Source organism: Sylvia atricapilla, chromosome 3 (assembly GCF_009819655.1).
Source record: "Sylvia atricapilla isolate bSylAtr1 chromosome 3, bSylAtr1.pri, whole genome shotgun sequence".
NCBI lineage: Eukaryota > Metazoa > Chordata > Aves > Passeriformes > Sylviidae > Sylvia > Sylvia atricapilla.
Window position 1 is genome coordinate 46,196,233 of NC_089142.1, and position 13,636 is coordinate 46,209,868.

At 41.8% G+C, this 13,636-nt stretch overlaps 1 protein-coding gene across 5 annotated transcripts in view; it reads right to left on the bottom strand.

The window, feature by feature from the left end:
* Nucleotides 1-13,636, bottom strand: part of FYN (FYN proto-oncogene, Src family tyrosine kinase) — a 139,246-nt gene that overhangs the window by 76,581 nt on the left and 49,029 nt on the right. For all 5 annotated transcript variants that reach the window (XM_066315268.1, XM_066315266.1, XM_066315267.1 and 2 more), the window contains exon 2: nt 1,196-1,265. The gene's annotated coding sequence lies outside the window, so the exon portion shown is untranslated. The remainder of the gene's footprint in view (nt 1-1,195; nt 1,266-13,636) is intronic.

Below are 13,636 nucleotides of genomic sequence, written 5' to 3' on the forward strand. Positions count from 1 at the left end.
GTGATATACATTTAAACATCTGCTAGCTAATCCAGATCTTTCTATATGATGTAACAACATCTGGGGTTTTTTAAATGGCAGAAAAGAACAAGTGTTCTCACAAAGCCTGTCTTTAATTTTCAGTTTTCTACCCTGCAGGCTATCTGACTCTTAAGTCTTCTGCCAGTGGAGAATAAGCCAGTTTTCATCTGCAATCTGCACATTTTGCCTGGAGAAAAAGCACCAGCCCAATACTCTGCTTGGCCAAGGGAAAGCAGGGACACAGTCTTCTGCTGACATGTTTCTCTTCCCAAGGGTGATTGATTGGTACTATCCAGAACTGTGTGTATTAACAATCTTCTAGAGGGACAAGCGAGATGAGCCCACGAACTCTTCCAGAACTGCTGCCTTTAATTTTTGCAGGTTGGAAGAGCTTTCTCTGAATTACTTCCCTCTAGTTGGGACATGTCACTAATTACCTCTCTTCTCTCCCTCCTTCTACTTCAGAGTGGTGCAGCTCAGCAGCACAGACATGTGATGTGCCATATTCCCAGAGCCCTGAGGATCAGAGAAGTGTGTTGGAAGCTGATGCCTCTGGAAGTGCTGCATACAGTAGCCAGACAAGCAGCAAAGCTTGTTATCTGGTATGGAAAGGAGGGATAGGAAAACTGGTATAGCACACAGCAACTATCTCCCTTTCTCTCAGACATAAGCAAACCACCCTAGTTCCATATGGTAACGGTGTCAGTCAGATATTCTGGGAAGAGATGGAAAGATTGCAGAGTGACTGGACACGCCCACCACTTTGGGAAATAGATGCTCCCTCTGCATTACTTTTGCTCCTAATCCTTTATACAGCTAGCGTGCTTTTTTTGTACTCCTTGTTTTTAAATTAGGCCTTTTTATTTCTTCTACTCCAGGTTTTAGCTCAACCACTCTTCAGCAGAACGGAACACCTACAAACACAATAAGCAGATGCCACTGGAGCAAATGAAAACACATTCCTCGCCCTGAGGCCCAGCATGCTGTTCTCTGTCAGTGCTCCTCATACTGCGAGGCTCCATACCAGAGAAATAACACATATAATCAACTATGGCTCTATATTTTCCAGAGCTAAAACAAACTAATTAATTAATTAATTAAACTGAAAAAAGCTAAAGCAATCTTTCAGAAGTTTTCATTGAAAACCAAAATTATTCAAGACAGAACCACTTACCACAATTTCCCCCCCAAGAGAGCAAGTTTACATTCACCACATCTCCTCACAAATGGCTCGAAAACATGCCCTGTAAAATAAGAGAGAAGGGAAAAAAAAAATATGTGACTGGAACACCACAGATAATGTTATATTTTCTTCACTCTCTAATAACATTTATCACCAACTTCCACCATTTTTCCTGGTTTAGGGAAGAAGGCAATTGGATCCAAACCTTCACAACTAATTATTGAATTCCACTGGTATTATGCAAAATATTAAAATAATTGCAGGACTCCCTCAGACTGCTCAGACACATCACTGTCACTGACATGATGGCTATTCAGACAAGGAGACAAGGTCAACAACATGAAATGCACAGCAGCACACAGCAAGCATGCCAATTATTTTAGATCCAACATTAAAAAAAAATTGGTCAACCCAGTATCTCTAAGTCACTTCGTTTAAACAAACTGATTTTGGAATTGGATGCACGTAGTTCCATGACAGCCTCCTTGTTTGAAAACTACAGAAAGGGAAAAAAGGGGTTGTACCACACTTCATTTTTAGACTGTATTAATTACTTGGCATTCTCTAGAAGAACAAAGAGAGAGAAGAAGGAAGCCAACACAATATCCAGCTTGACACACACTAGGGCCCATTTGAAGAAGACGGAGAGCAAAAGTGACAAATGCCATCATTTTGGCAACCCTGAGTAAATTTCAAATGACAGCTAAGCCTTATTTCTCCTTGAGGCAAAATCTTTGAAAGAATAACTCATGGAGCACAGACTAACAATGATGTTAAAACGTTTAGTTTGTAAACTCCTAGAAGATGGAGGAGGCAAGGATTCTGCTGGTGCTCAGGGTTGGGAGTGGAAACTGTGCAGCAAATGGAGATGAACACAAATTTCAGCCCAGGTGTCCACACCAATGAAGTCAGACTAAATTTGAACTGCTTCTAAGTCCCATTCTCCCCCAAGTACATGGCTGAACTTTCCATCAGAGAGGTACCTGTGAAATTACTGCAGGATGAGTGACTTTACAGCTATACACAGAATGACTTGGAGCTCTGCACTACTGATCATGAAAACCTGCCTCAGCTGCAGAAACAGCAACTCTTGTGCCAGCACCTCTCCTGAAAGACGCTGTAGGCATAAACAGGAAACAAAAGGGGAATGGCTTCTTAAATCAAATTATTTTTACTGGTCATCATTACATAAAAAAGCAGTTATGAAATGAAAATTTCTATTAAAGAATAGCCAAATAAATATTCCTCTAAAACATGGAAACTGAATCACATTGCTCTAAGTCCTGATTAGCAAGTAGATATCTGATATTATTATAAAGCTCAGACTTCATTTGAGTGGAGGGTTCAGAGTGGGGAGAAAAGAAGAAAAACATCATTACAAATCAGAGGTGGCTGTTGTGAGAGATTTTAGGAACAGACATTTTCTAACAGAAAAGTACAAATGTAAGCATCTTCTCTGCTTGCTTTCTTTGTTTAGCAGTAGAGAAAAAGAGTGAGTATATCAAGGAATAAAGAAAAAAATGAACACCCCCCTCCTCTCCCATCACCTTTTGTACAGCTTGGCAGAGTTTATGAAAATACTGAAAAAAAAAAGGTGAGTCTTAACTGCTTTGCTCAAACTCAGGGAAGGTGGTTATTATGCCAGTGCCATCTATTTCCCTCCCTAGCTTCCAGGCATTTGGCCTGGAAAGAAAACATCAAGTCAAGAAACTCTACTTCTGCCTCCGAACTAATTGGATAAAATCTGCATGCAGAAAAGTTAGAAGCTTAAGAAGTGAGCCAGGTCCGAAACAATCCAACAGCACCTCAACTCTGGATTAGCTCATTATTTTCTTCCATGAGACTGATTAAAAAATTTCCTCAGAGGAGCGACAAATAAGGAAACTCTGTACTCCATGCTGCGAGTCCCAGGAATACTTGAAAGACGAGGGCTGGCACCACAGCCAAAAGGGGCTGAACTCCCCCCCAGCACTGGTGTGGAGCTTCTGGATGCGGCTCTGGCAGCGCTCCCGTCCTCTCCCACCCCGGCACAAAAGCCTGTGCAGCAACCGGGATTAAACCAAACTGGGGAAATTCTTCAGACAAGTTTGCAAAGTGACTGAAATTAAAAAAAGGCCTGCGCTGACTCTAGGGTAAAAGGCAGGAAAAGGTGAAAAGGATGGACCAAGAGAACAGCTCTACTTGTTACATGTAACATTCCCATGTTACAGCATGGGAATGCAGGCAGCTGCTTTAATACATGCCAAGGGAGTCTAGTTCCAAGCCTTTCACTGAGACCATGTATGACAAAAACTAGCAAGAGGGCGAGGGAAAGGGGTGTCTTCTTAAATCTGAGGCAGACACACAATTTGCCACTTCTCTAGCCTTGCAAGATCTTCAGAACTGTAGGGATGGCAGACAGAAAGCGTGGGGAAGCATTTTGCTTTATTTTAGATGATGGTGAGAAATGTGCTCTATCTCAGGCTACAAAGGAGAGGAGAGGCTTGGAGGTGGAACAGGGAGGGAGAAGGGAAGGGAAGATTTTGCTACATAATTGAGGGTGAGGGCTGGACATAGCTTGCAGAGTAAACGAAAGATTATTCAGTCTTTCTTTGTGCTCAGTCTGGGAGTCCGTACAGAATTCAATTTTAGTCTTCATGATTTTCATTCTACCCAGAATGTAGGGGAAACATTCCTTTCTCTTGAAGGCTTTGGATCATGATACATATCTCCAAATTTTATGAGCACTTTGCAGAAAAGCTCTGCTCACTTTGGAGCGTACAGCATAGGAGACGCAAAATAAATTAATGCAGGCTTCAAGGCACAAAAATATAGGTTTCTTTTACAACTAGTATAACAAATAGAAGAGGAAACAAACAGTTTGTCCAACCTATATCCAAATGAAAGCTGTCCAAGCACCTCTTCCTACATGATAAGATTTAGAAAATCCTTAGCACACCAACAGACACAAAAACTTTCACTGAATCTTAGAGCAACATGATTTCAAACATTAAAGAAAAGCAAAACACTTCTGGGGGATAATCAGAGTTATGATCTGCCAGGAACAACCTTTTCCTGTAGGCAGCATGAACTTCAACAAACTGCCACCTTTTACCAAAAACCCATATCCCCCTCCTAGTGTTACATATATATCAGCAGAGTATTTACGTAGACTTGTGGAAAAAATTACTTTCTTTTTGTAAAGAAAGAAGTATTTTGTGAAACAGAATGTGGCAAGTAGCATAACTAGACATCATTCACGTGTTTGGTTTCGTGACATTGTCTGCTTCATGAGACAACCTCTATTTTTCCTCATCAGCTTTCAGACGTGTTTTTGTCAGTTCACGCTGGGATCAGAATTAAGTTTATTACTACTGGCAAAAGAGAAATCACTGAAAACAGACATGGCAAGTACTTTTTCTCAAGCACTCCCAAATCCATCAGCACTCAACAACTTCAAGGATCTTTGGATCAAGTGCATTGTGAATAATTCTAAATGCGAATCCACAAAACTCCTGATTGTTCATTGAAACAAAAACTTCTCAGTGACAATTTACTCACCATTGAAAACAGATAATAACATGGCTGAAAGCACAAAACCAGCCACACAGAGGGTGTTGGCATGGTACAAGTTGCAGTTCATACAAGTTTCAACCAGCTGGAGGAAGTGGCTGGTTGAAGTCGTAAGTGGTCTTACATACTTTTCAAATGCTAGTAGATGCAATTGAGTTCATGGTACTCAAACACAGAAGAAAATCTACATAATTATAAACATCTGTCAGTTTTCTATTAGCAACATGCTTCTGCTGCTGTTTTTTCAAACCTCAAGTAGAAGCAGGCATTCCTGGTGCTTGGGCTCCTATCTTGGCAAAAATTAATAAGATAAAGTTTTTCATGCTGAATGGTTTACAAAGGAACATGTCTGGATCAGAATGTGTAACCAGTAAATGAGCTGGATCTACTTTGTAAAGAAAGTATTGGTTAGTCTCTTCAGAGTAACAGGCTGCCTTTTTCATCTGTTTCAATGTCAGTTATTTTTTTGTTGCAATACATTATACCACATAGATTTTGGGCCATGAATTGGTCCAGAAAGTACTTTTCAGTAGTAGGTTACTAGGACTGTGCTCTAACAACCTTGAGTTATACCCTTTTCAGACTGGTTGAGGATTCTGTCACCCAGGACTCTGCTGACACTGCTGTTTGAACAAATCTATGGAAGCATACATGTTCAGTTTTTAATAGGGTGCATGCAGCATTTTCCACCTATTCCCAACCACCTAAGATTTGCAACCCTACTAAAACCAAAAACCAAACAACCAAAAAAACCCTCCAGCTGATCAAACCTAAGAAACCCTTTCTAGAAGCAACATTGAACAGAAGGAGACGAACAATCTCCTACAAGCTGAATTTACATAGCCAGTTTATAAAGGAAACACACATTTCAACTTACATAAAGTAATCCTTTACTGTGCAATGCCAGATTACATATAAAGAGCCCTTATCCTGTGAACATCTGAAAGCTTTCCAACAATAAAACATTTAAAGTTTAAGGGAAGCTTATAGGCTTGTTCTTACACAGAGACAAAAGCCTCCCTGTTAGCCTGAAATTACCCCTTTTCTAAGTGAGGTCCCAGAGAGCTAGCACATGAAAAAGCCCAGTCATCAACAGGCCTGGGGGGCGAGACTTGAGGCAGAAAGAGGGAGCTCCCAACAAAATCTGCCCTTGCAACAAGTCCAGACACAATCCTGGACAACAGCAAAGGAAAAAAACACCAACCATTGACACCATTAGAAGACTTATACTAAGACACTACTATTCTTGTGGTTTGTCCTCCCATGCAACAGTGCCAAAACTTGGAAAGAGGACAGTGGCTACGGGACAGGCACTCCACATTTTTTCATGTGGAAGTCACTGGGTTTCTAAAACAGTTACTGGAAAGCTTCTGCACATGCAGGACATAAATAAGGATAACTAGGTCCCTCTGTTAAAGGAGTCCAAAAGTAGTTTAGTGGTTTCAAAACAAGAATGTTTGTATCATTTAACTTGTTCCTGTCTAAAACACGTCTGCCCTTTCCATTTGGAGCAGAAGGCACTCAAATGCAAAGTCACCATTGCAGTGGCAACGAGTTTTAAGAAACAGGAAACGTGGGAGGAAAAGAGCAGGAAAACACAGAGGCTTTGCTCGAACTTTTTCTGATTTAATAAAATGGAGCTATGAAGAGAAAGAAACCCACAAACTGTGCCAAAGAGCAAAATGTCAACTGCCTCTTTTCTGCAACGCTTCAGTGCCCTCACACACTGGCTATGTTGACTCACCTTTAGCAGATGTGCTGCTCTCAGCTGGTCCCCACGTTCTGTGGCTCCCAGTCCTGCCAAAGCTGGCTGCTTTCCTCTCCTTCACCCTGGGCTGAACCCCCTCACCCAGGGAGTTCAAGCCCCTCGATATTGCCAGCTCAGTATCAGTGATATCAGTACTGTTCCCCTTTCTCTGCTATCAAGCTGGATAAAAGAAACAAAATCTTCATTCACAACTCCTTTTCCAAGCATCAGCTTGGCTTTACAACACGGCAGAGCTGAGAGCGTGAAGCTGGGATCTGGAAACACAGCACCATCCAACTCCTGCATGGAAAGCACCAGTAAGAGGCAGAGGGTGTGGGTGTGTACAGGGACACGGCAGAGGCAGATGCAAAAAATCAAAAGCCAACAGCTTTTAGGAAACCCTCAGTGGGACAGCTGGTGGTTATGGTGAGCAAGTGGAGGATGACACAGGGAAGCCACCGGTGACAGGAAGGCGATCGCAATGGCACTCGTGGCCCATTTGTAAATCCTGCCTTTTGAAAGTGTTCTGAGAAGAACGCAAACCCTGTGGCACTCCTGGTCATCCTCACTGCTGGGCAGAGAGGCAAGTGTGTGCAGCTCTGTGTAAGGCAAAAGGCAGCATGTGCTGTGCACAGCTCAGCCTCTCCCTGGAGCTGCCTGGGTCAGGGGGATGTGGGCAGCCATGGGGGATGAGCAATCCATAGGAGAGGCTATTAGCAAGCTCAATACTGAGTAGGCACTCAGACTGAGTGTTACATATGAGGGGCATGTGATTGTAGCAGCACACTGTAGTTCTCGAAATAGTAGAAAAATTACTTCATCAATTACGGGAACAGCATTTGCATTTCCCTTCGCAGAAAAATGAGAAGTATTATGCCCGAGACAATTTTTATAAAAAAATAAATGAATGGAGATCATAGTCCTAAAAATAGACTGAACTCTCTGTCCCTCTGAGCTGGCTCCTAGAAATGCTGCTGGGTAACTCTGGAGCTGAGGAAAGGCACAGGCAGACAGTGCTTCAGGAACATGGCAGCTAGAGCCAGTCCTGCATCCCTCCCCTGCTCGTCCTTACCTACCCAGTATCCCAGTGGCATCAGCGAAACACTTCCGTGGCCAGAAATAAGTACTCACACCGTTATGAAGGTTAAAAAAGACAGTAAGAGAAAAAAAGCCCCATGCATAATGTAAGATTTCAGAAGCTTTTGCTTTAATAATTGATTTTCCAGTTTGTTTCAAAGAAGAAAATGCTTTCCTTCTGAAGAGACAGGATTGACCCAGAAGGACCTTTAGCAGAAATTGGCTAAACAGTGTATTTACAAATCTTCTGGAGAAGCAGTAAATGCCATTTAGAAGTGCAATTATATTGCAATGCAAATGTAGTTCTTTTGTATACATTCATTTGTATACAAAAATGTGCTTTTATAAGCAATTGTTATTATAAACAAATTTCCCCTTCCCCTTAAGAGAGAATCTTTGTTAGACAAGAAATATTTTTGTGCTTTGATCAGTGTGCAAGGTTTAATTAAGGACATTATTTCCATGACATACAATGAACACATACATAGAGAATATATATAGACTACATATGCTAGTGTTGCAATATTACAGTACCCATAATGTCAGCCATTGCAATTGTGGAAGAAATCATTAAAAATATACACATGGGAACACACAGTCTCAAAGTCCTAGCAAATTTACTTCAAGGCTTTAAAGGTTAAAAGAATTCAGCACAAGTATCTCTTAGGACAAACTGAGGGTATTTACTAAGGACTTCTTGTAGTTCAGTCAATACATGGGTTTCACTAATTTTGAGTGAGCCAAATAATACTTATATCTTGTACATGTAATACTTTAAAGTCTTGATTGCCTCCTATTGTGGTTTCATAACCGCTGTAATTCCAAATTGTCAGAGAGTGAAAAGAAAACATGGCCCAGTCTGCTGGGGGGGGACAGGCAAGGTGAGTCTGCAGAAGCTACTCCACCTACAAGTATCACACTTCCTGATGTGCAACATAAAAATGCTGAAAAGAGGCTGAAATTTTGCAAGAATGGACTATTTGTAAACCTATTTCTGTATCAAAGAAGGCCCATGATGTGAAAAGTAAACAATGTAAGAAAAGAATATAGCAACACGATTAGAAAACAAACAATGCGAATGCCGCACTGTAAACTAATTATTAACTACAACAAGCTGAAAATAAACTGTTTCCTTTTTGCCATGTTCACTTTAATCTTCTGAGAGGCAGGAAAGGGGAAGACAGGAGGAGGCAGCAGTTTCAGACTTGTGGAGCTTATCAAATCCCAGATCGGATGATTAGAGCACAACTAAAAAGAAAACATCCTCTCTCCCCAACCTCCCCAGAAAGGAAGCACAGCCTTTAGGACCAATCTGCAGTGTTTGTTTGCTGCTCTTTAAGGGATTACTCTGGAGAGCATTTTTCTTAAGCTGTTCTTATCTCTTTCTGGAAGTTTCAAAATAAACAAGAGTACTGGAAATAGAAGAACAAAAACCTTGACTTTCTGGTTTATTTTTTTTAATAGTGAGACAAGTAAAGAAAATAAATAAGGTCCTTCATTGTCACATAAGACAAAACGGAAGAGAATATAACCTTTAAATCTGAGAAGCATTGCAAAACTTAGGAAAAATCACCAATGGGCCAAGGATGGGGATAAGTGGGGGGAAAAAAAAAGAGAGAAAAAAAAAAAAGGGCTGTCCCTCATACTATTTCACTGATTATTTATTTACTTACTTTAATGATGAGACTTCATGTTGCTGGGTTCTATATTCAGGAAATAACATAAATAAATACATAAATAAATAAAAAGACCAACCACAAAAAATTACTGTATTTTGACAATTTCCCTTCAAAAAATACCCTTAACAACCAATCCTGCTCTCCAGTGGTTTCCAAAAAAGACCCTTCCAAAATGCAAACAGGAAATTAAATTCTCAGGACGACACACTAAAACTATGAATGAAAAGATTTTGCACTGATGTAATGTAATGCTTTGGCCTCAAGCTCTAGATTAAGTCTTTATTATTTCACACTGTCCTTGAAGACAACAGGTTTTCCCTCAGAAAGCAAGTGTCCCACTGTGAACCAGAAAAATACAAGGTTCATGTAATTCAGGATTGTGCTACATTAATATAAACCTCTTTGCAATGCAGAAGCCACACAAAAGCATTTATTTTGCTGAAATATTCTAAGGATTTAAAATGTCATTACTATTCAGTATAGCCTTCCTACTTTTGTTTTGCCTTTTGTTTTTCAAGATTAAGCAAATGCCCAATCAGCGGAACTAATGAAACTGAATTTCCAGCTCATCTGGACTCATGATGCTAACTTTACAAAGACAGTCCTTCCCACACTGCATCCTGGTGCTCTTGGCTCTCCCACAGCCCCAGATGTCTGGTACCCAGTCCCATTTACTGCACAAAGCCCCGCTGCAGCCACTGGTCAGCTGCTCTAGGGGTGTCTGCAGCATCCTGCTCCTACCACACCCAGCCCATCTCCTTGCAGCAGCTAACGCACTGGAGAAAGAGCTAGGAAGTCAAATGCTGCCCCTGAAGGCCCCTCCCTGGCCGGAGACAGCCCGCAAACTTCTAAGGAGGAGGATTGGTGTACAAACACAGTGAGTTAACAGCCTAACCCCCACTTCCTCAGGAAACTAGGCTAAAAAAATCTGGTTTTTCTCTTGCTATACCCCCCTCTTACACTGCCAACTATGCAGATGCAGCTTAAAAAAAATAATAGAGAGTAGTACAGACATAAGGCTTAAGGGTCTATATCCCCATATAGCATCTGGATTTCTGTCTGAGACGTGTTTCAGAAGTGTCATTGATTTCCTGTTTAATATTCATGTTTTATGTCTGCACAAAGCCAGCCTCTGCTCAAAGAGCAATACATTACTCTTCTATCCTCCAAGAAGATCCTTAATGAGGATATTCTGGTTTCTTGATATTCAGGGACCTTCTATCGGCATCAGCAGAAGATGGGCACATGCTCAAACACACAGCACAAGGAGAAGACAAGGAGAAGGCAGCTCTGCCTATTAAAACAGAGCTACAGGATTAAAAGGGACCACGAGTGACCGTCCAGGTGGCGTCCCTGCTCAAGGCAGGAACAACTATACTTATGCTATTTTTTTTATTAGGCCACCTGACCCACCTGGGGAAAAAGAGAGGTGCTTTGAGGCTCACAGTCTCTTCCTGAAACCTCTCCCCTGATTTGCCCTGGTCCAGCCCTCAGACACGCCAGTTGATCTGGTAAGATCCCTGCCTTCCTTGCATTGCCATGGTTACAATGCTGCTATTAACGTGCCTGTTGAGCCTATTTTTAAAAGCCTGCAGTGACAGGAGATGCTGGTTAAGGCCTTAATCTCAATAAGGTCTAAAATTACAATGAGTGCTTACTACTTGTGCAAGTGTTGCACTCTGAAAACCGAAGATGGGTAGTGAGCTGCTCTGCATTGCCTGTATCTCAGACAAAAAGAGAACATTTTAAAGGAGAGATCTAAAGGACAAGAAGAAAATAGTCCTGCCAATATTAACTGGGTGGGCTAGGTCAGCAGAAAATCTGTAACAACATGTCAGAAAGCAACTTGTGTGCACTGGAGGAGACAGGCATCACAGGAGGCTGGAGGAGAAAGATGCCCTCTTGGAGCTGGCTGACAGATGGGAAGTAGAGAGGAAGGGAGGGTCTTTGGTGATAAAGATAGGCACCTTGTGCTGAATGATGAAATCACTAGAGGAGTGTGTAGGGAAGGTTACACTGCTAACAAAGGAGGAAATGGGACACAATCCTTTTGTAAAGACATTCTGGACAGATGGAATTATAATTTGAAGATGCCAGAGAAAAGGATGTTGCAGTAATTTGAGACAACAAATGAGTGCTTAGATGTGAATTTAAATGGTGTGGTGTGGATAGCACAGGGCATTTATTAAGAGACTGTATGAAAGAAGAATTTGCTGATCTCAGAGTAAAGACAGATGAACTGAGAGATGTACAGGTTTTGGCCTGGCTGAGGGACACTGATGGAGTCCATGACAACAGCAGTATGAAATAACGGGGAGAGCTGCAGGTGTAGGGAGGAAGTGAGATATCAAAGGATATCTGTTTAGTCAAGCTGAATGAGACTTGATGGCTTGGTATACACCAAGCATAAAGAAGTGAAAAAAGACTGACTGAGCTTGGATGAGGAGAGAGATGTTCCAATCTTAACAACCTTATATATATATATGTACGTATTTATGACTCTGGTGATTATATATATATATATGTGTGTGTGTGTGTGAATACATATTTTTATAAACACAATTGCATATATACAGTAATAGCTCTAAATAGCTCTGTATGCAAAGGAATCAGAGATAAAGCTGTAGTCAGAATAGGAGAAGAGAAAGAACAAAGCCCTGTACTCTTTGGCAAAAAACAGAATTGAAAAAAGGCCTTTCTCCTTATTTTATTTTGGTAGCATTGGTAACAAAGCATGTGGTAGCAAAATTCTTGCCTGCTAACCCCCTGGAAAGTTTAAGCAGTCAAAAAAAAAAATAAAAAATTAGTGCCAGGCCTGCATCATGCAGCTCAACAAATCCTTCCATATTCAGAGGCAGGTGTCCCATGCACACACACTGCCACACACCTCAGAGGATGTGTGAACAGCTACTGGCCCTGTCAGCAGTGGCTTATCTGATACAACACCCCTTACAGCACAGGAGAGGCGTATTTTGGTCCAGTGATGGATGTGTGTGTAGCCATGTGTCAAATCTGCCAGCATGCTGAGTGCTGGAAACAAATGGCACTTTGAGAGCAGCGCATCTGGGTCACTGCCTGCTCTCGCTGTGCCTGTGAGGACTGCGGGGAAGAACAGTGCAGCAGGGAAAAACAGGCTGAAGGTTTGAGGAGCTGCGCTGGCAGGTATTATCTAGGCCACTGTTTGTAAACAGGACACCCTCACCCTGGAACAACGGAAGTGGATTCTTAGTACTGTAAGGGTAAGTTTTTTGCACCTCTATACGATGAGGTGACACTGGTTTAATAAATAATAATAAATAAGCCCACATTCAGTGTCCCTCCCACCTCAAGTAAAATGGACTGCAAATCACTGAGAAACAACACACAGAAAGTACTCACAGGCTCTGAATTTTAGTGCTGTAACTAGTTTGGACTCGTGCATTTAGGAAATGTCACATTTGATTTTGACCTAGAATCGAGTTCACTGCGCCTCGCTGGAACACAAGACGCACCATTCATGCGGCGCCTGGAGCGCAGCCCCCAGCTGCAGAATGTGGGTTACCAGAAGCAGGAGACATCTGAGAAGGAGCATTCAGAGCAGCACGTGTGCCGCTTTCAGCCGTGAACACATTTGATTATGAACTCTACAAAACCTATGAATGGTGCAGGCTGATGGTACGATCCCTGGAACTACATATCCATAACAATCCTATGGAAAAAAGAGGGATGCACGCCTGAGAGTCACAAAGAGATGAGACTTTTTTTCCTTTTTCTTTTGAATATGCAAGCCAGCTAATTAATTTCCCCTCCAAAAAACCATTTGCACAATCTGGGAGCTGCTGCAAGGGCCAGTTGTGAAGATTTCAATAGTAAACACCATCAGCAGCAGCTAATCAATAGTCATATTTTAACCCCAAACTGTACATGATAAAAACATCAGGTTCCTTTCCCTTGCATATACTTTTACATCAAATGGCAAATTGTCAACAGAATTTGGGACCACAACGGTCCCACAAAGCCATTGGCATTGCAGCTGGACAGTCTGTGCAGAAATGCTACCTGGCATGTCAAGATTCCCTGCTCACCACACACTGCTGTTTTCACCTTGGGTAACAACCAGTGTACTTGGTCTGCTTCCTCTCCCCTGCTACACCTGCCCATCCACTGCTTACTGCACTTCCAACACAGACACAGAGCTACAAGTACTTAGAAGCACCTCATGCATGAAAGGGTAACAGAGAAAGGGATCTGTATTTGACCTTGTCATACACGTGTACGGGGAGTTAAACCAGCGGTCTTCACAAGCAGATGGACGCATTTAAAAAAAGAGAACACAACGTAAGATACAGCATGGTTCCTCAGAAACACATGTGTTTTATCAACTGCCTGAACATTTCT